The following is a 23,758-nucleotide window of genomic DNA, read 5'->3' as shown; positions in this document are numbered from 1 at the left end:
CAAATGGACTATTTTTCACCCTGTCCCACAACAGTGTATTGCCTTCATTAGGAGTACAATAGTTAGATACAGTGGATTCTGTCATTTCCGAGCCATGAGGGCAAATAAGGTCTCCTGTTATCTCAAGAATGTCAGATGTTGACCATTTGGCTCATACTGGAAAGCAAGGCTGGATGTCTAAACTCTGCTGGTTTAACCGAAATTGCAGACATCATACTTTTCATCAAATGTCCCTCTTTCCCCTGTTTTAAGAGATGAAAGATCATCTTCCTGTTCCTAGTGTATTTTTATTCTTCCTGAAGATGTTACTGTTCATATAATTTTAAATCAAACTTATATAAATGAACACAGGGCAAAAGGCAGGTCAGAACTTGCCATGCATAGCAATTGTGGCATGGAATATTGAATACAGTCTTCACAACATATTTTAGCTCATTTTCAGTAGGATATGCATATTCTAGAGCTAATTTGACTAGCCAGTGCATGGGTCAAAATTATTTTGCCAATTTCCTAAGTAAATATTGGCTTTCTATTACACAAGCTGAGGACTAGGAATTTCAGCCTCACTCCCTTGCTCCAAGAAAGCATTCAAAAACATTTTGGAGGCATTTTCTTCTCTAGATGCCAACAAATTAATCAATCTCTGGATTCCCTTGGCACTCTCAGGTCAGCATTGATTGATTGATTGATTGATATTGTGCCATCAAGTCAGTGTCACTTCTAAGTGACCACATAGATAGATTTTTGTCCATGAGGATGTTTCCCCAACCTGATCCTTCAGGTCCAATGGTGCACCCATCACCACTGTAAGTGAGTTCATCCACCTTGCTGCTGGTCATCCCCTTACTCTCTTTCCTTCTCAGGATTATAGCTTCCTTTTCCCAGGATTATAGACTTCTCCAGAGACCTAGGTCCTTGCTAAATGTGTCTAAAATATGATAAGTTGAGCCTGGTCATTTGTTCCTTGAGTGGGTTGATTTGTTTGACAATTCATTTGTTTGTTTTCCTGGCTATCCATGGTATTCTCAGGAATCTTCTCCAACACCAAAGTTCAAAAGTGTCAATAGTCTTTCTATCCTGCTTCTGCAAAGTCCAATTTTCAGTTCCATTGAATGTCATAGGGAAAACTGTTGCCTGCATAATGCCTGATATTTGTTAAGTATAAATACATTCCAGTATCTGAATATCTTTTCCAAGGCCTTCATGGTTATTCTACCAAGTGCTAGTCTGCAGCATATTTCTTGACTGCTGTTTCCTTTACTGTTGATAGTTTATCCTAAAAGGCAGAAACTATCCACAACTCCAATATCTTCATTGTCAATTCTAGTTGCTGTATATGTTGTCATTAGTTTGGTTTGGGGCATAATCTTACACCCATTTTTTTCTGTGTTCTTACACCCACTTCTGTGTTCCTTGACTCTCACTAATACAGCTTGCATTTGCGTTTTCAGCTATCAGAGTAGCATCATCAGTAGGGTGCAAGTTACTGATGTTTCTTTCTCCAATTTTAAAATCATGCTCATGTTCTTCCAATCCAGTTTTCCTCAATATATATACCACATGTTGAATAAATAAGGGGAACATATACAGTCTTGTCTCCCATTCCATTGCCAACCTGGAGCCAGTCTGTTCACTATGTTCTGCTCATACTGTGGCTTCCTGTCCTATGTATAGGTTTTACATGAAAACAATGCAATGTCTTCATTGGGATTTCCATTTTTCTTCCACAGCTTAAAATCACTGACACATTTAAAGACCTTTCTATAATCAATGAAGCATATAATGACTCCTTTTGTATGTTTTGGCCTTCTCAATTATCAAGTGTGTATCAGCAATAATGTCTGATGTTCCTTTGCCTTTTCTAAAGCCAGCTTGAATATCTCCCATTCCATGTAGGGCTGTAATCTGCATTGGCTGCTCTTAAACATTATTTTGCTAGTCTGAAAAATTAAGGATATTGTATAATAGTTTGCATACTCTGTTAGGTTAGGTTTCCTTTCATTGGTATTGATAGGTAGATTCTTCCAATCTGTTGGTCACCATGTTGTTCGTTGGCTAAACTTGGTTAGAACCCTTAGTGATCCTTCTTCTGTTGCTTGCCATATTTCTGTAGATCAGTCCAACTCAAGCCTTCCAATGTGGTAATGATCAGACTGCTGATCTAACTTCCAACTTGGTAATGACCAGAGTGCTGATCTAACTTCATCTTCTAGTACTAGAGATTCTTGTAAGTAGGGAATATATTCTTTGGTATCTTGGATGTTGATATCTCCACTGTACAGAATTTCAGTATGCTCCATACATCTTTGCTTGATCTTCTTTGATTCAGTTACTATCTATCCACTGGCATCCTTTAGCATACCAATCTGAAGTTGGAACTTCCTTTTGAGTTGGGAGATCTTTTGGAAAGCTTTCCCTGTTTTTCCATGTCTGTTTCCCTCTTTGATGTCTTTACAGATGTCATTGTAATACTGCTTCTTGTCTCTATTAACAGCTCCATGAAATTCTTTGTGAAGTGCCTTCCTAAGATCTTTGCCTTTCTTGGCTTTGGCTTCTCTTCTTGGCAATTTCCACTGTTTGTTTTGACATCTGGTTTGCTTTCTACTGTTTGTTGATCTTTGGTTGCCTCTTTTCACTTGTATCCTTAACAATTTAAGTTCATTCCACAATTCCTCTGGGTCCACATCCATGAGGTTCAGGGTTTCAAAGTGATTCTAGATATTCTCCTTAAAAGCAGTGGGTATATGCTCAAGATCATATTGTGGAAACTGGTTGGCTTTTTTCTGCTATTCTAGCTTAACTTGAAGTTGCACATGAGCAGTTTGTGTTCTGTTCTACAGTAGGCCACTGGGCAGGCCTTTATTTATTTGCTGTTATAATTGAGCTCGTCCACCTTTTTCTACCAATAATATAGTCAATCTGGTCAGCATAAAAATGTAGTACTGTTGTGCTCAACCATGATAATAGAAGTGATATACAAAAATGATGGTGGAAAAAGAATATGGAAAAATAAATTTTGTTTTTTTTAAATATTATTCACAATGCTTAAGGAGATATATATATACACACACACACACACACACACTTAAGAATTGTGAATAATATTTTATTCACAAATATATATATATATATATATATATATATATATATAAATATTTTGTGAGGCCACAAGGAACTATTAAGTTATTTTTATTTGGATAAACATCCTATATTTTTCCAGAAGTTCGAGTTATCCGTATTATTTTTCTTTGCTTCCCAATATATCCTCATATTAATCTTGGATTGACGAAAGAGACTGTGATTGCCTTTTTTTTTAGAGCTAGAGAGCTTTATTGGGTAAGTAGAATTAGCACTTGAGCCCCCCCATTATGGCGCAATGTTTTCTCATCATTGTTTTTACCCACTTGTGGATTTATCATAGCATAAAGGAAGGGGCTGAGTACCTGGATGTCTGGATACTGACATCCAGAATTAAAACATCTCACATTTTTGGTTGGTAATAGGTGTGAAGCAAAACTGGAAGTTAAATATGATTGGCTTCCCATTTGATTACATATGCAGTATAATAGGAGTGGGCAGAAAGTAGGTATGGATTTACTGGTAGATCTCTGGAAAATTAGAAGCAATTCAGCCATGATCTATAGCACAAATGTCAAAAGCAAAGTCATGTGACATACTTTCTAAAAGTAGCCTCTTAGCTAATGATAACGTATTTACAAATACTTTGCCAAGTTAGCTGTGCATAGAGCATATTGAAAAAATATAGGAGTAATCTACTGTAACAGATCTCCGTGCATTAAGCCATTAATTTGTCTGTCTGCTTCATCTGAGCAAAGGCATTCCCAATCTTAAGCAAGACCTGAATTTTCAAGGGAAATTAGATACTCAATTGGTCCCTAAGTCCAATATTTGTAAGTTGGCCCCAGAAGAAGACTATGATTAATAAATGGTCCAGAAGAATGCTTTCTGTCCAGTGTCTAGTGTAGGTCATCTGTTAAAATGACTAAGGCCAACTCAGTCCAAAAACTAGATGTGAACCTAGTTTGAAAAGTGGGTAGACTAGTTTGTTTCATCCAGACAAATCTGAAGAAAGGTTTTTCAATAATGGTCTCACTACTACTTCTTTCAAACATGGAAGAACCATACCTTTCTACAAGGTGGCATTTCTTTCTCCTGCCATCCACTTGGCCAGTCTATCTTTAGTTGCCTTTATTAGCCTAGATAGATCAGAGCTGAATGCATCATGCATGATATCTCCTTAAGAATCCTCTACATATCCTGAATTTACATTAACTAGAATGAATCCAATCTACCTGGATAAAGAAGTTTCATCTACTGGTTCTTCTCTAACCATGGTATCTAAGGTGAAGTACAGATTAATGATTTTTATGTGCAAACTGCCCTGTAAATTGGCCGTGGAAAGCAACTGAGCAGTCCTGCCCTTGATTTTGTGAATTAAGATGGAAAGCCTTCCCACTCTTTGGAATGGTTCTAATGGACAGTTCTGGCCTGATATAACTGTAATGGAGGGTGGGAGAAGTATCTTGGATGCTATACCACAGTTGCAGAGTTTGTAGAACATTATTGGTTGAGCACTGTAGTGATATGAGGCCCATCCTGATCCCTGAACTATCATTCTCCTGAGACTGTTGGCTAATTTGTTGCTAATCCCTGCTAGATGTTTAACTTTTATGAAGATTCCTCAGCCCAAGAGAGAATGTTCAGATATTCCACCTCCTATGATGCTTCCAGGGAGCTCACCTGAATGTTGGTTACACATTTGTTTGACTTCCAGAAGTCACCCCATAGAACATCTGGACAGATTCACCACTAGCTATAGAATAGAAACTCCAACAAACTTTCTCCCTGTGGAGTATCTCTGACTTTCTGGATCGCATTCTCTTCCTTAGAAAAGACATTAAAAGAATATGAACATCATTCTGCTGCTGTAGTCCCCCCCCATCATTTAATTGCTGTTAAATTATATACTAGGTGATCTGAGAAATTGCCTATTCAAATACTGATTTATTTCTTTGAGAAATCAGCTCCCAACTCCAGAAGAACTGACTACTGTATAACATTTTATCTTACCCTAACATTTACATACTGCTTGATAATCTATGTAATCAGCCATGGAGTTCTAGGAACCAGCCAGCTGAAATTTAGCAAATAACACTTTTGCATTCTGGTTGCTTGTAAGTTTGTTTACAAAGCAATGGCACAAATGCACTTAACAGTAGCCGCATTTCATATGCGCATTCAGAACACAGCTCTAACTTTCAACTTAAATGAGAACTATACTACTGATGATACTCAAAGCAGGTAGGGCTTTTTTGTGATACCCTGAAGGTAAAATACTGGTTAGGATCTTTGAATAAGCCTATTTAACAGGCATTTTGAAATACCTGGAGTGGCAAAGAGAACACTGGGAGAAACTTTCTATCTTTCTTCTCACATACACCAAGAACTGAATTACCAGGTGACTGGGTGCTCGCTTGAAAACGTGTGTGTGTGTGTGAAGTTTTGGAAAGCAGGTGTAGAAAATACATCATGAGTGTTATTATGCATGAAACAGATGGTTGCATAACTATAAGAGTGTCACATCTAGCCTTATTATTAGGCAAAGTCAGGTAATTTAGTAGGAAATTTAGGAGGCGGGTAGCAGTGCTGCCATGCTGGAGGACAGAACTGGCTACTGTATTGCACACAGCATATCCTGTATGGCTGGTAGTGTATGGCATACCGCGTTTCCTGTGCTCCATTAAGCTGGTCTGGTCTCCTTTAGGATGGTGGAAGAGGTTATTCTATCAGCACTATATAGTTGCCAATCTAGCCTTCAGCAGTGGAAGGTTGTGAGCAGAATCCAAAGACTACTCAGCTACCACGAAGCAGGATAAATCATGACTAGAGAGTGAGACCGTGAACATGGAAAAATGTGGCAGTGGCAAGTCAGCACCTGTCAGGCCTAGCCCAAGGAACTCCAAGAGACAATGCCAATTCAGTCCAGCTATGTTTATTAGCTACAACCTCTAGCAAGAATCTTCCCAGACTAAAACCCCAGTTCCCAAAGTCCTCCAGCCACAACAGTGTGAATTCCTCAGGGAGGTACCAGTCTGATCCTCTTGTTCCTCCCACATGGTTCTGGTGAGCTAAGAAAATGTTTATCTCCCTGAGCTCGGCCTTCATAATTCCATTCCATCACAGCACTGTAGCATATTAGGTGACCTTTTAAACCTCTAAAAATAGAAGTAGGCCGCATGCTGGCACCCAACAAATTAGCCACCAATCTTCCTTCTACCCTTCTCTGATAGATGTTTACAATTAAAACGATCATGTACAGAAAGAAGCTATCTTTGTCCTGGTGTCTTTCTTTTCAGGATTCTATTGTTCTAATCCAGTGTTGCCCAAACTTGGCCACTTTAAGATGAGTGGACTCAGTTGAAGTCCACTCATCTTAAAGTGGCCAAGTTTGGACAACACTGTTTTAATCAGTTCACCCTCATTCTAATAAATGAATCAATAGATAACGAATTGATCCATAAAAGGCTTTTAAAACACTTCCCTGCTACTAATATCCTTTTTTTTTTTTGGTGGTCCTTATTGCAATACCTGGTGGATTGTTCTCTTGTGCTTTTTGTGGTTTTTTTTTTTCACAGCGTGGTTTTTTCCCACTAGACCTTTGTAAGGAAGGATGGGCAGCAACATTATTTTAGAAGGAAAAGAAATCCTTTCTTCCGTCTGTGTGATTCTAGTACAAATTTGCTTGTGGATCTTCATCAAAATCAGGAATCAAATAGAAAGGAAAAAAATCTACCTTAAAAAAAGACAATACTTTTGTTTAAATACTCCCCCTTCTCCACAGTCCCCCTGGGAAGCAGAATAAAATGATCCATTATTTTATAAAGGTATCAGGCAAGTGACCAAGCAAAAGTTCTTTGCAGGAAACAACTGCTTCCCTCGCCTCCGTTTTGGGTGTTTAGATAAACAACCACACAAGTGTTACATAAGGCTGTGGATTCTCCTCTTTATAGCCTTCCACTCTTTATTCTGTGCCAGCATGACCACTTTCTTTTCTTTTGAAGCAGTTTATCTACTAGGAGCAGCATAAATAGAGAAGATAATAATTTATAAATTGTATGAGATATGCATGTCAAGAAAGTCCTAGAGGACCTACTCAGTAACAGTTCCTGTGGGATGTTTACATGAACGACTTGCCCTAGTTTACACTATGGGGAATGAGGAAGTTTTAGATGCAATAAATGTTCTTGGTTCTTTCTTTCAGAGCAGATACTATCCCAGGATCCAAGAATGACCTTCTAGTCTTTTGACTCCTGTGATCCTGAAGCTGAAAAAGGAGGGACCTTGTGATCATGCCCCATTGACTGGCCCAGCACAGATCTGTTTCTTCATTTAGAAGGGTCACATTTCTTTTTTTCCAAGTTAATTGTTTTATTACATTATAAAAGACAAATAATATATTATAGAATACAGACAATAATCAAGTACAGTGGCAATGATACAATGGAAACTGGAAACTGTTGACACTGTGATGATTAAGATAAATTCAACCTTTAAAGATGAGAAACAATCTATCAGTGTTGAATATGATTTCTAAAATATTAATGAACATCAGGTTAAGTTGTGCAATTAATGCTAAGTGTATTGATAGAAACTGCAAAGTGCGTTCATTTTTTTATAATACGGAAAAAGTTTAGATCTTTGAGTTTAATACTAAATACTTAATAATTAATACTAAAATCTCCACTGTATTATTATTTGTGAAGGGAGGGAGGGAGGGGGAGCTGCTTGGAAAAAGTAGATAGGCGTTTAATTAATTTTCCCCCTTAAAAACCATACGGTAAATGCTGGGTGGGATTAGTAGCAGAAAGCACTAAGTGTCCTGGCTAGATCTGATAGAGAAAAAGAGAGGGGGTGGGAGGGAGAGAGTGGAAGGAATAAATGAAGCTAATCAGGCAGACCCCCGCCAACAGCCTATGCATTCTTGCCGGAGGTTAAGAGCCAGTCAACTTATGCACAGGTATATGTTAACTAGGCCAGAGCTCCACAGACTGTCTTTCCCTGTGTGAGTGCATTTACGTCCTTGTGTGTGTTTGCACAAGCGCATGGGCTTCTTTAAAACAACTGCATTGGTATCATAGAGTCTTTGAAAATAGGAAGTGCTTGTAGAGGTATGCAGGAATATTATAAATAAAGGTCTATGGAGAAGAATTAGACTATCACTTGCTGGGCTTGGTGATCCCAACTGGGCCACCCTAATTATTTACATTTACACCATAATTTATTGACATAAGACCAAATAAACCTGAAGGCCTTCAGCGTCATGCACATTTTACATAGCGTGTAGATTACCCTTCTGATTATTTGCATGCCTGAAATCCATTGGAACGGAATACAACTTCAGGCTGCTGGTTGTGAATCTTTCCATATTTTTGTCAGTTTTCAGAATGACAGTTGTTTAGACTTTCACTCTTGTGGCATACAAATGTGCAGTCAGTTATAGCCCAAGTAGAAACAGGGGGTTGCCACATTGTCTTTGTAGGAGGCATTGTTTTGTTGCTTCAGAAAATGGTCTGCTTTTACCATAAGATATAATCCCCTCACACAAACAGCCCAGGGGGAAATTAAAGGAGACAGTGACAAGCAGCTATTGTCTACAGCTCACAAAAGAGGCCTATTGTAGAACTTGTACTGCTTTCCTGCATTGACTTCTACATTAAAGATAATAGCTTTAAAAGCTTTCTTAAATCATATTGTTATGTAGGTGAAATAAAGCCTTTAAAACTATCTCTAAGAGTTCAAGATTAGGAGGGAATAAGACTTTTTCACCTCTCCTGCAATCCGACCATTCTGCTGATCAGACCAATCAGCTTCTGCCATCAAAAGCTCCAAATGTAGCAAAATTGTGAAATGAAATGGAGTAAATCATCAGCTTAAACACGGATGAGATGATCCTTGCCGTAATTTTGTGATTCTACAGTTTAGCAGTTGTACCAGCTGATTGTAAAAGTTGGTCTCGGGCACTACACTAGCTCCCGTCATTAGCGATATTCATCTTTATCATATCCCAAATCTGATCCTCCTTGATCTTTGTCCAAACTTTTAAGGCTCCTTTAAAGAGTGTGAGATGACCAAAACAGCCTGATCCAATCTAGTAGACCCCAGATACGTTGGATTACAATCTCTATTACTCCCAGCCAGCATAGGCCAGGTAGATTTTAAAAGAGCTCTTACTGCCATTGCAAATAAAACTCATGCAAGTTCAGATGAAAACAACGAGGTGTTACTGGATACTGGATATCCATCAAATGTTTACAGCAAGCATATTTCCATTTAACAGACGGTCTATAAAAGTTATTGTGAAGGGCTTTTCTTTGGGCCCATTAGCACATCTGGAATTTGGAGAACATGTTGTAGTCCTCACAAAATGGCTGTGATGGGGAGCCTGCCTGCATTTACAAAATGGCTGTCCCTTTGACTATGACCAATTTGGAACCACCCACAAAACTAATGATAATGCTCCATGCCATCCCTTTTAGTCCCCTACAGCGTTCTCTACTTTTTCTTTTTTTTTTTTTTGCAGGAAGGTGGGCATAGTTCCAAGGAAAACACTAGACTGCAGCTAATCACCATTTTTCTTTTCTAAGAATGCAATGAAGTTTCTGTGCTGCCCAGAGGCAATCCTGGAAGTAAAGATGATGCAACGATGCAAGAGGCCGATAATTTGCTCTGCACTTGCCAGCTCCCCATTTTTTAAATTAAAATATTTTTTTAAAAAAAATGAATGCCAGATGGAATAGGAAGCATGTGAGCCCCAACAGCTGCAGGCTTACTGGTGCTCACAAACCCTACATTTCATAGCCCTATTCTGGACATTTTAGAATGCTTGATTACAATAAGCAGAAACACAAGCTAGGGTTTTTAAATCATAGTTTGTTAAACAAGCTATTGTTGCCTAGCTTGAAATCTCCCCTCCCACAACATAATTTCATAGTGCAATGTATGAAGTAGTCTATTTTTTTCAAAGCCAACAAGCTGCCTTACAGAAAGATGAAACTTTGATTCCTCCATTTTTTTCTGTTGTTCAATCTGATCAGGAGAGTTCCCTAGAATGTCACAAGGCTTTTTCTCATCACCTGCCTCCTCCCTGTAATGTCGGACCCTTAGCTGGCTTTACAGATGGTATGGGGGAAGAAAATCAATATATCTTGTGGGAGTGGATTTTGATTCTTCCTGTATTCATGCGTGTTTGTAAGGCAAATAATGACATGTGCATCATGACGTCATTGCACAAATGACATCATGTATATACTTGTGTCAGACTTTGGGATGCAAGTATGTAATGGTGGCATCCAGTATGATGATCTCATTGATGCCAAATTGATGATCTCATTGTGCATGTCATCAATTTGGTATCAATGAAGTTTGCTGGGGATGCTGCAGCCAGTATTAATATTACAAGGGGAAAATAGGTTAGGAATTTCCAGTATTTCTTGCAGTACGTGCTGTAGCTTAGCCTTCTCCAATCTAGTGTCCTCCACCAATCCTGGCACTTCCAAGACCAAGCTTGCTGGGGATGCTGGGAGATGTAATACCAACATTTCTTGGGTTGCTCCTCCACATTTCAAATTGTTGAAACATTTGGGAGATTTCACTTTTACCAACTTAAAAACATGTGGTGTTGGGTTGTTGTTTTGCAACAGCCTCTTTTCCTACTCAAATGTAAAAGTTTCAGGACTAAAGTATTAGCCATTGAGCAATATGTGTGGCTTATATCAAGCATCTACTGAATAAACTCCAATCATATTGTACTGATATTAGTTTTGTACAGGTGGCAACAAACAAACATTTTACCCTGGATTCAAAAGCAGCTGAAGAGGTAAAGCAGGCAGGGGAGGACTCACACTTAAAGCAGGAAAGGGTATGTCATAAGGGAAGATTCCTGAGTGCTCATGAACGCATTTGAAAACGAATCTCTGATTCTGACTTTAGCCCAGATAAGCCCAAAGGTGCTGATTTTTGCAGTTTGCAGATCTGTCTGGGCAGTGATTCAGAGAAAGTTAATCTGCTGGATATCAAAAGTTTGCTGATTCATGACACCAGGGGTAGCATCTGGTTTATTAGGACTTATTGCTCAACTCTTATGCTGTTTGCTTCTACCCACTACAAGAACATATAATATATACCCAGGAGCAGCTGTGAAAATACCTAAAAGCCACCTGAGGGTATATATCTTTTTCATCTCTGGCATGTGGAGACAGAGCATCCTGAAATATTTAGGTGTTGGCTCCTTGTAGTCATGATGAAGAAATGTCTTCAGGCAAAAAGGAAGGAGGCCTGTGTCTGGCATTCCAGAAAGTGGAGGCATATATTTTCACCAAAATCCATGGATTCAGTGGGCTGGATCCAGACTGAGTCATACTTGAAGCAGACCCACTAAAATCACTGGGATTTAAGTTAGCCATGATTATGTTGTGTCAACATCAATACGTCTATACCAGCGTTGTCCAATTTAGTGCCTTCTCCAGTTGAGTGTCCTCCATCCCGGTGTTTTCAGATAGCATAGGGATTCTGAGAGTTGTAATGCCAACACATCTACAAGGCATTTTCCTTAATCATGTTCAGGCCTTTCTGGCTGCTGCAATCCAACTCTGAGCAATGTACAACTCCCCGGTATGTAACTGGGATTAAAACAACCATAAAGATTAAATTTAAAAACAGTATATGCATAGTATTCTTATAGAACGGGGAGTTGTGACAAAAACATTAACATTAGTAACACTCTCAACCCCTCCCCCCAAATCCATTGACCCCAGCGATAGTTACAGCAGTCATGCATGCATTATGCTTGGAAAGGCTAAGAATGAAAATTCAAGAAAATACATTATCAAGCTTTGTCACTCCAATTATCTAAAATAAACATTATTTTATTTTTATTATTATGCTCAAGCCTGGGTGTGTGATGGAGCCCATTTTCCTGCTTGTGCTGATCATATTTTTGTATTTTTTTCTTAGCTGCTATGTGTTTTATGTGATATTTTGTACGTGGTTTTATTTTATTTTTTTTAATATTGTTAGAGTTAGGTATTTGACAAGGGTAGCCATATAAATCCAATAATAAATAAATTACAGAGCTGTGAATTCTAAACTGAAAGAATTAAAAGTACAAAAAACTGTGAAGGAATAATTAGATGTTACACTTATTTCCTCACCTTGTTATGGACATGAATGTTTAGAACTAGGATAGTTCTATAGCAGTTTTTATTATTTCTGTGTTCATTAGGATGACCTTAAAATATTTTTTCACTTACATATTAATTATTCACTTAACTGTGGAAAAATAAAACCTCTGTGATGTTGTAATGTGAGAAGATGAATATGGAGTCTGAGCAAACAAATTAGTATTAGTAACGAATATATTATTATACAGTACTTGGATTTAGAGACTAAGAGGAACTGATTAAGAAGTTCTGGCAAAGATCAATATTATGACTGAGGATAACTTGAAACATATTGGTAGATACTTTTTGATAGGTATTCCAAAACTATCAGGGTACTTCTGGATTCATTTATGAATTTTATTAAGTTGAAATCTAATGGGGTAAACTTTAGGAGCACAGTAAAAGGAAAAGAAGAAAGGACTGAATAATTGCAGATCACCATTAAAAAAAGGCTTCTCTGAGCTGTTTTGAATGGATCACATGCTTGCACACTTTCACATGCACAACCTCTTGTGCATCAGGAATTAATTATAGTTTTGCTGCTTCTTTAGCTCTTTCAGAGAAACCTAGTGAATCACTTGAAGTCAGCAAAGCCACACAGCTATTTCTATTGTTTGCCGATCCCATGAAACCCTTTTTACCAAACGGATTAGATTTACTGTTCACTTGTTAAGCTTGCCTGTTCATGGCAGCCTAATGCAATGATGCTTTTCAAAGGATGAAACTGGAACTCCAACCAGAAATTGAGTCTTCTCACAAAGTGGGTCAGGTTGATCTGGAAAGGCTGTATTCCTGCATGACCCTTTCTCCTTCCATTCAGAATGGCTACAGCAGTATTTCTGAACCTTGGCAATTTTAAGATGTCTGGACTTCAACTCCCAGAATTCCCCAGCCAAGGAGTACAAGTCCAGATATCTTAGAGTTGCCAAGGTTCAGAAACACTGGGCTAGACTAAGACCTATATCCAAATGTATACCCTTCCTAAGTGGCATTTTTTGCTCCTTTAAAAGAAGTCCCTAGCATGAAATAATGAATGCATCTAGCCTGGGATGAGGCAAGGCCATTTTAAGGGAGGAAAGAAAAGAAAAGAAAAAAGAAAAAAAAAAGAAAAGAAAAGAAAAGAAAAGAAAAAGTCCTACCCATTCCTCACATTTTTAACTTCTGAGCTGCCCAGAGTCATGTAAATGAGATGGGCAGCTATATAAATTCAAATAAATAAATAAATAAATAAATAAATAAATAAATAAATGTGCTCTTTAAAAAACAAAACAAAACTTGCTCAAAAGCATCAATTATGTTACGTTCTAGGGCAAATATTATACTCAATCTATTTTTTAATTTAGATTATTTAATTTTCATCTATTTAATCATTAGTCCATTGGCAGAGTTAATGCTTCTTTTAGCAAAGAGCAATGTGTTATCTTAAAACTCTAGTCAATATTATTGGGCTGGTAATAGTCACAATTGTCCATTTTTTATTCTAAGGAGACTTATATTGTAACCTTTAGAAGATATAATGGTGGAAAATCTAAACTGACAGAAAGTTTTCTTCTCTCTCTAGGTACGGTATTTTTTTTTAAGAAACAGACATTAACTTCCTACATAATATGTGAACTGGCTATAACAGTGAATAAAGATGGATGTGAAACTAATAACCCAGCCAAAGTGTCTTCACAGGTGGCAATGCTAGTCTCTTGCTATAAAAAACACAGACCTGAGGCATCTTAAAGACTAATCCGTACATTATTACATAAGCTTTTGTGGATCACAGTCTGTTTCATCAGTTGAAATAGACTGTGATCAGCCGTGTCTTGTCTTTTAGGGAGGATGGTCCTTGCTTGAAAGACAAGCAGATTGTCTGAGGTCTGGTCTCTCCAATCCTCCATGGTCAGCTGGTTTCTGCCCTCCTCCCCCCTCAGGGAGCAGCAGTGAGGATGCATAATTCCTGTGGAGAGTAAGAGGAGTGAGACTCATGGCTGAATGGAAATGCCCTCAGTAGTAGAATGTCCCATGTCAGGATGAACTATATTGTATTACATTTATATACTACCAAAAACAATGGGGTTCAGGTGGGTTTGCATTCATAAAAACTAGAAACAGTTAAAATGAAGAACTGTGATTATTCCTAAATTTGCATCTATATACATAGGTGAACAAGTGGGATTCTCTGCAAATCCATTACTTCTTTTGATGATAAATATCCTGCGTCTAGGAGCCATCCTAGGTTTTGAAAGCATGTTAACCTCAACAGAATTCACTTACATTCCTCTAGTTCCCAAACCATTTTGATAAATGCTCTGCTTAGGAAAGTTAAAATTCAACATTAAAATAGTCTTAATGTTGAAGAAAAAAAATGCGAAGCAACCCAGAATCTTCCACATATAATTACCATTCAGTCCATTTCTAAAGGGCCTTTCAAGCTGAATAAAACCAGTTTCCAAAATAGAATCCATTATACTGGAAGCTTTGTTGCACTGGGAGGTTTACAGAGACAGTTTCTGAGTACTTAAATTCAAGTACTGGGTGTGTGAGTTGGGCATTGTCACTACCTGGTTATTCTTAGGTGTTCTGTGCTGAAACTCAGCTATGTTTAATTGTGAAAATGTGAAAAAGATCCAAGCTCTCTTTTCATGTAACAGCAAAGCTGACAGAGCTTCCTGCAGTCTGGTAACGAAGGGCACCTATGCAGAGGTTTGCTTGCACAGGGAAACTAAGAACTTGTGTCCTGCAGACAGTTCAGGGCATCATTTGCCAAGGTCCAACTTAGCACGTGCTGGGTGTTGATTCTGTCTTGATGGAGATTTGTCAGTTGGAACTGTAACATCTATGCTAGGATGAGAAGAAACAGAATGGAGCTGAGTACTGTGTCCTTTCCAATAAAACTAGGATGTTAATAAGAACAGCTTATAACTTGACATGGCCCATCGCTATAGGCAAAGGACTAAAAGCTAGCAGAGAACATAAGCTGTCCTACGCTGAGTCCAAATCATGGCTATGCTCAGTATGATAACCTATGCTCTTATACTGAGTCCAAATGGTATTGTGTACATCAGTGATGGGGAATCTGTTGCCCTTCAGATTTTTTGTGTCTCAGTTTCCATCAGCTTTGATAACCGGTCATACTGAATTGCAATCCAGCAATATTTGGAAGGACATAATTTTCTTTTCCCTACTCTACATTGATTCACAACAGTTCTCCAAGCTTTCAGGCAGAGGGCTATCAAAGTCCTACTTATAGTTTACAGAGGTGTTTATAATCAAAGCATGCACACCTCTCTCTAAGCTACAGCATTGTATATTAAGTGGAACCTCTACTCCGGTGTTTCTCAACCTTGGCGACTTTAAGATAGGTGGACTTCAACTCCCAGATTTCCCCAGCCAGCAGACTGGCTGGGGAATTCTGGGAGTTGAAGTCCACCTATCTTAAAGTCGCCAAGGTTGATAAACACTGCTCCACTCTATCTGGAAGGATGGTGTTGTATCCTGTAATTTTGAGAAGCTGGGACTGCATTTCAGCCTGAAGGCCTTCTAAAAGACTACTGGAAAGGGGGTGGCTAATTTTTTTTGTTCTCTTTTCAGCTTTTGGGGAGAGTTTTAAGGATGGGAATGGCAGGGAGAGGCCGCCTAGAGGCAGACTGTTCCCATTCCTACCTTTAAAAACACCCAATTTACTTGCAAACTGTGCTGGTGAGGTTTAGCCACGTTGCCTCCCAACCTCATCTGCGTGGTCTTGGAACGGGAGGCACAAAAGGGGTGCTAGGTCCAGCCCGTTGGTCCTGAGGCAATGGATTGCCCACCTGTGCTAACAGTCAGAATGGCTGGGTTACGTATTATAGGGTAAAGGGGGGGCCTTTTTAAAAATATCACCACGTTCTGAATTCTAGCTGGAAATGGAGAGGATGTCACACGTTGGACACAAAAGCAGGTGAAACTAAAACCCAAACCCTGATTCAGTAGTGCAAATGAGGCAGTGCAACAACAGCCCTCTCCTTCCTGCCGTCTGATAACTGATCCCACATCTTGATAGCAGTTAACAGTACTGGCTGTCAGCCTTCTCCTTAATCAATCTTTTGTTTTTGCCGTAATAACCCTCAGCAAGCAAGCAAGCAACTCCTTGTAAAGATTCAGACACATAGTTCCCCTCCCTTAGTGGTATTTGCCGGGGGTGGTGGTGGTATTATTTCTGCCCAGGGAGCAGTCATGGAGAAAGAAGAGCAATGGAAAAAAAGACTGAAAGGTCTAGTCAGTGAATTCTGAATGAATCTATTGACCAATCAGGGACAGCGGAGGGCAATCCCCCCCCCCCCTGCTTTATCCCCTGAGGAGGAGGGATTGTCTCAACGCTGGTGGAGCCTTGCTGGGCTTCTCCAGGGTTGGTAGCCAAGCAGGATCAGGCCTGGCTGTATCTGAATGGAACAGTCCAGAGCTGTAAGCTAGACTGGGAACTGAAAAGAAAAAAAGGAAAAAAAAACCAATCTGGCAAAAGGCAGTAGCAAAATGTTTCTGCGCTGCTGTCAAGAAAACTGCATGCAGTTGTCAGGAATCTAACTTGGCCTGAGGGAAGTGTTTACCTCTCCAGTGAATTTTGCTGCTTGGGCTAGCGGGTAGGTGGGACCTGCCCTCGGCTCACGGTGAAACGCTTTGTTTGCTGCTGCTGGTTTGCTTCAGATTCCTATCCAAGGAGCAGCTCCTTTTTTCTTTCTTTTTTCTTTATGTTTATTAAGAGTTTTTCCATACAATAAAAGACAAATCAAAAGAAAGACAAGGAAAGGAAAGAAAGAAAAAGAGAGAAAAAAGTGCAAGAAGCGAAGAGAATAGAAAAGAACTGAAGTTAAAAGAACTTCCGACCTTCTTTTCAAGAGGTAGTTACAATTTTATAATCCCTCCTCCCTCTTAGATATTATACAAGCCCTTCAGCTCCTCTTTTAGTCCCAGTCTATCTTAATCTTCAGACCCGTAAATCATCATTTAATTTATTTTTTCCAGCAAAAAGTCCAAATGAGGTTTCCTTATAAAGCTTTTGTTGCCTTTTTCTCTGACCGAACAGGTCAGTTCTGCCATTTCTGCAAATTCGAACATTTTCACAATCCGTTCCTCCACTATGGGGATTCATTGTTCTTCCATCCTTGTGCACACAATAATCTCGCTGCAGTTACCATATATAAGATCAGGAGCAGCTCCTTTTCCTGGGAAGAAGGCGGGTGCTGCTCCTGTGGCTTTAGCCCAGTGTTCCTCAACCTTGGCAACTTTAAGGTGTGTGGACTTTAACTCCCAGAATTTCCCAGCCAGCTTGCGGAATTCTGGGAGTTGAAGTCCACACACCTTAAAGTTGCTAAGGTTGAGGAACACTGCTTTAGCCTCATCTCTAATGAGGAGGTGAGGATGTGAAGTTCAGGGGCACGTCCTGAAGGAAGGCTACCTTGAGGAGTCACCCTTGAGTTATTTTCTTTTCTCATTTTGAAGGGGGGAGAAGAACCACAGAGTACTTGAGCTGTTTTGTAATGAGAGAGTCAACTGTAACTTGCAAGGCAATTTGAGGAGAGTGTTTAAGTTATAAAATCAAAGTGCAGGGAAAAGCAATCAAGCAGGGCTTGTTGTCCTGTAAGCTCTCACCTTTCATGTTGTGTGTATATGTGTGTGTGAGAGAGAAGGATCCACCTGATTGTTTGGGCTTATTAGAAGTCAGTCAGGAAGGAACCTAGAGGGGGATGTCTGGGATCGCTCCTAATGAGAGAATAGCCGCAGTGTATGTCTCCCAGCCCCCAAGCCAACTTCCAGGCCTAGCTTTTCTGTCCAAAAAGAGAGCCTGAGTCAGCAGCATTGTGAAAGTTGAATGCTGCCTATTCAGTGTGTGCTCTGGCTTGTCTGTTGGACTCTTTAAAAAAAAACAAAACAAAAAAAACCCCTTCACACTCACAGATGCAAGTAAACAGGTTTTTGTGACAGTTTCAAATTTAGGTGCAGCTTTTCTTCGTGCAGCCAAGTCTGAATATATTCTCAGTGCCCCCATACAGACCAGAGGATGGGTGAAAACTGATCCAATCAGGAATATGTAAAAGCAGCCTCTTTCAGTAAATGTATAATTCTTTTCTGATTTCTCTTTTTCAGCTGGACAGAAAGTCTTGCCCCCATGCCATCTCTTTTCCCTAAAAGCATCCAAACGTGTGGAAAAACTGTCTTGATTCACTTCTTCGTGAAGGAATTGCCTGGAGAATCTTCCACCTTCTTCTTCCTCAGAGAAAACATTGGACGGCTGTTCTTCTAGTTTTCAGAAAAGGACTGTGAGGCAGTAATATGTCAGCTCTATTTTTAAGCACAGTTCTGGATATTCTTCAGACTAGGTAATTCTTACTGGAAAGTGTTTATGCTAGTTTGGGTTTTACTGTAGTGTGTTTTTTTAAAGGGAAGCATATTTTTTATACAACCCTTGTCCTTAAGGATAGAATGGGGGTTCTAGGACCAAGGAGACCAAGCTCAAATCCAGCCTTGGCCAGAGAAGTTGATTTGGGATCAGTTACTATATCTGACCTTTACCTACCTCAGAGGGTTGTTGTGGGGAAAAATCAGAGGAGGGAGTACTATCTGTGCTGCCTTAAGCTCATATAGGAAAAGCAGGATGCAATTCTCACAACCGAGCAATAATAAAATATGGCAAAGCTGTTCTGTTGTACATGATACGTCTATCCAGACATCTCTATGCCACCAGAAGCCCCTGGACACAAACGCAGAAAACTGATGGTGTTGTATTCTGCCAACCTGAGGCAAGGAACTGAAAAAATAGTTACAAGACCAAAGCAACATCTCCAAACCCCGAGAAAAATCAGAAAAAAACCTGACACCAGCCATGTGATGACACAGCCCTGCCCTCTTTGTATCATCACCCTCTCTGCTTCCAACAATGTTATGTGGGCCTCTCCCCAGCCATCAAAGCCTTCCTAACATGCCCACCCCTGCAGTACTCTGGAAGTGCCTGTCATGTGGCAGAGGCCAGATCAGCTGTATGACTAAATCTGGAACCTCTCCTAAGAAGTCAGATGAATCATTGGATAATTAAATGGGGCTGGGCCTTAACGGTAGCTTACAAACTGTTTGGCAACTACCAATATTATTCGGAACAAAACTTTGAAAATGGCTAATATAGATGATGCTGGGAAGGATTCTGGAATGATAGGTAGGCTCTAAAACACAACAGGCTTCTCCAAGAGAGACTTAAGCCAGCCTCGACTACCTTTATTAACCGATGGGCTGGAAAAAAATGTGGTACGGAGAGTGCAAGGGCTTGGCTTGGTCTGCGAGATATTTGGAAGAAATGCTTCAGGCCTTTCATGACCACAGCACCTCTTTGCCCTTTATCAAAGCAGCTGTGCCTCCCGTGGAGATAGGATATTTGATGGTGGAAAATCTGAGCCTGCAGCACAAAGGAAAGAAGCTTGTATACATTTCTATAATTTTTAATACAAATAAGCCACCTACAGTCATGTATTTGAGATGGACAGCCATATAAATCAGATGATAGATAGATAGATAGATAGATAGATAGATAGATAGATAGATAGATAGATAGATAGATAGATCAAACGAACCAAACCCTGGGCAACCTCACAGTGGCTGTTTAACCCTCCTGTTCCTTTCCTCTCAGCTTTAATAATCAGGGTTTTAGTCTCTTCCTAAAAGCTGGATGGGCAGCTTGTAGCCGCCATATTCAAGACACAGCCATCGATTTGATAGATTTTTATTCTAAGAGTGCTTATTATTTTCAGTGCTGGCACAATGCGTACTCAGGGTTTAAGAATGTCTTTCACCAGCAGCCTGAGATACACAGCTGCGGCTTTATATATCTACCAATGTATTACATGCTGCACTTTAGGCCAAATCAATGTGCCAATTTTGTGTTTTGTCCTTGTAATGAACGAAGACTTGGCAAGGAAAGAGGCCCTTCTTCAAACCTCTCTAGAAGGCAGATTGGAGAGCCTCACTTGGCTCCAGCTCCCTGTCTACCTTTTCCCCAGCTTTAAAAAATGACAATTTCAGGCTCAACCCTATCATTAGACAAAGAATTGTTACACTGATGAAGAGAGCAGAGCTGGCACTGCTGTGGCTCAATATGTGGGCCCAGCAGGCCCATGTCTTGCAATGCATTTGGCAAGGTGCCCACATGCCTTTAATAAAAAGGCAGCTGAAAATTCAGCGAGAGCGCCGCACGTGTTGGCAGCAGCGCCCTTGCAGCCTTCCCCTGGCTAAGAAACCAGCCATGGAAGCGAGTTCTTCAGAATCCTCTTTCTGTTTTTTAAAATATATCTACGATTTCTTTCCAAAGACAGCTCCCCGTAATTAATATATAATAACCATGTAATTGGAGGCACACATTTTTAAACAGCAGAATATGTAGAGAAAGAGAGCAGCAGCAACAGATGAGCCAGGAATTTTCAAACTGTGTTCCAGAAGAACTTGATGGGGTTCTATGAGAGACTAAGGGGGGAAAAATCACTCCAATGCAGCAATTTTTTTTTCTTTTAAAATTAACTAAATTCAAAAAACAAAGAAAAGGAATACACAAAATTATAAAAAGAAGCCAATTTTCAATCACTAGAGCTTTGCCTTTCGATCAGGGGTTCTCGGAAATATTTTTTCTTTGGCTTGAAAAAGTTTGAAAACCCCTGTTTGAAAATATCTAGAGACTTTGGAATCAATAAATTGGTCCACTGATTTCTGTGGGGTTCCTGAAAACATAATTGTTCATCAGTTGGATGGACTTGTCAAAATATCATGCAGAACAGAACTGTTTTTTTTTTCATAGCCATTCTGTTTGAACTTGGCAGGTCTCTTTTTGGTGGGAGTTACATTCGAGTGATGCCAATACAGAAAAAGCCCTGCTATATGTTACTGACATTCTGGTTGGAGGCATACAGAAACTCAAGATAACATACACAGCAGTCTCCCTTTTTTTCCTATGACAACAGCCCTGTGAAGTAGGGTGGGCTAAGAGAAAAGGACTGGCCTCAAGTCATCCGATGAACCTCAGAGCTAGTATGACCTCTTAATCACTAGACCACCTTGGCTTACCTTTGTCAGTTTTTTACTGAGCAATCCTATCGATATTTACAGTATAGTCGGTACAAGCTTATTAACTTGTGTGTTTAAAATTGCTCCATAAGCCCTATACACCCATCTGGAAATGAGGTCCTAGTGAATCAAGTGATTATTCTGAATAAATTACACAGGATCACATTGTGTGTGCCTTATAATATTTTAACAGGCAAATATTTTCTGTACCAATAGAGGCGAATATCTGTAGCTCAGGGTTGAACTGTGGAGTCCAGAGCAAACCCCATCCCATTCTAGCACTGAAGTGTTACCTAGCCGGGTAATGAAATGTTTGCAAGAAAAGAACCAAGCTCAGAGAATCCCAAGGACTGCACAAATATTTTCTGTGGCTCTTACAAAGGTTGCAAGAAGCATCCACTGAAATGAATGGAATATACGCCATTCATCACAAAATCTGATGGGGAACATGCAAACCTTCTGGAGTCTTTGGTGCTATATAAATTACTATAATAAATAAATCTTCCTACACTATTATCTATTAAAATTCATACAATTATTTACTAAAATTCATTTCTCTATTAAACTACAGTATTTTAAATTACTTGAAATCTGCACGTGAGGATACAATACTACTCTGTTCTTTTATTTAAGTCTAATTATTTGCAGTCTGTCAGAAAGCAGAATCATAAGAACAAAAACCAAGATCAGGAGTACAACAATGTGTTGATAGTTTAAGTGCTTTCAAACAGGGGTTTATGGTGCAATCATTCTGTCTCTGTCACATTTTAGTGGGGGTGGGTGCCAGAAACAGTGTTATCCGTTTGTAATCTTTCTGTGTTTTCTTCCCACCTCATCCATCTGTTTTACTTACTTACAGCAAAATAAAATCCATTAATAACAGAAAGGTGAAATGCTATATTTACCCGACAGAAAGGCAGCCATGAACATAACAGTATCCCCATATTGGAATATGGAATATTAGAGAGAAAAAACCCTCTCCTCTCTCCATTTCCATATTTAAGGTAATCTAAACAAGCTTCTCCTTTAAACATAAATCATTTGATGAAAGAATCAGTCTTCCTTTCAGGTAGGAGTTGCACTTTTGGAGGGGCTGTACTAGGAGCTGTTCATTTGAAAAGTATCTTAATAAGATGTCCTTTCAAAAGTCAGTGAACAGCCTGGAGCAATGCAGATAAATGCGTAGAATGCAAGAATCCTGCATCTGTCCTAACTTGATCCCTGGACCTTCTTTCCTCATTCATAATTACCTGGATTGCAATGTGGAAATATCACAAGGAGTTCACGGAACATTTTATTCAAGTTATCATTTGAGCAGGTGGCCATGAATATGGAAAATAAATTCTGTGAGGAAAGAGTGAAGGAGGCTCTCAGGCCTCAATTACCTAAAGTGTAAACTTTAAATATAAACTTCAAATACTGTATCTGAAGTTCCCGCAGAAGAGAAATACTTGTTCTAGGCTGGATCTAAATGGCTTAAACTTCAGGACCTATTGGTGGTTCAGCACGTTAGGAGCAACTGCTTGACAGTAAAGACAGTTTGACAATAGAGCCATAACTAAATATGGTTTAAAGAAAAATGTGATTGGACTAAGATGCATTGAATTGCGTACTCATGGAAGTAGGAAGAAAAATAAGTGGCTATTTATTAACTTTCTAATCAGGTCACTGTGGTCATTAATTTTTGAAGAGGGTGAAGAAATGAGTACAGTACTAGTTTTTATCGAATGCTGTTATCTTTCAAAGTATAGATACAAACATTACCAGCAATAACAGGTATCACCGCTGGAACTCTGGCTACTGTTTCAGACCCAGGTTGCTATCACATGATCTTGCATTATGGCTTGGCACAAAGTTCTTTTGCCAGACTTTACAGTATGGCTAAATTGTGTGAGATTTCACTGAGTCGAAGGTAAGATCTAACACAATCTCACTTGAAAACATCAACCCGTTATGAATTCTCACATGCCAGTTTTGCATTCTCACACACTTCATGTCTAAGGGGGTAACCGAAGACCCCTTGGAGGTCTTCAGGGCGAAGCCGGGATACGTCAGCTCCAGCTTTCCCGCAGGCGGCACAGCTTGCCCGCAATCCCCCACAAGCCCGGCGCCAGCCCTAGAACTGACCAACCCAGCGGATTCCGGATAGGCAAGGCTCCATCAGTCACAGCGGTGGCCTTCTCACGTCTTGACCTCACGGCACGGCGGCGCGCAAGCGAACCCTGGCCAAACGCTGCTCCTCCCAGCGAAAGCCTCCCGCTCTGGGCGCTTTATAGTTGGTTCGAGTCCCCTTTCCGGGCAACAGGCGGCTGGCAGCCTGGGCAGGCAGGGTAGGGCAAGGCGAGGCACTCCTGCTCGGCTGGGGAGAGGCGAGGCGGGGCGGGGCGGGGCTCCAGGCTTGTTGTTCGTCACTTGGTGTAAAGCCCGAGCAAATCTCTGGAGAGAACAACGAGCTC

General features: G+C 39.8%; 1 long non-coding RNA gene across 1 annotated transcript; it reads right to left on the bottom strand.

The window, feature by feature from the left end:
- Positions 1-7,783: 7,783 nt before the first annotated feature.
- LOC148216555 (uncharacterized) lies at positions 7,784-23,661 on the bottom strand. The gene is made up of 2 exons (XR_015795221.1): positions 23,430-23,661; positions 7,784-11,699 (listed from the first exon to the last, which is right to left on the bottom strand). It is a non-coding gene; the product is annotated as an uncharacterized LOC148216555 (long non-coding RNA).
- Between the last annotated feature and the right edge of the window lie 97 nt (positions 23,662-23,758).

Source organism: Python bivittatus, unplaced genomic scaffold (genome assembly GCF_059951505.1).
Source record: "Python bivittatus isolate LINGU-HERP-01145 unplaced genomic scaffold, Pbiv_v1 ctg000200_np1212, whole genome shotgun sequence".
In the NCBI taxonomy this organism is placed as follows: Eukaryota; Metazoa; Chordata; class Lepidosauria; order Squamata; family Pythonidae; genus Python; species Python bivittatus.
The sequence above is the reverse complement of the archived record's forward strand: the minus strand, read 5'-3'. Positions and strand labels throughout refer to the sequence as shown.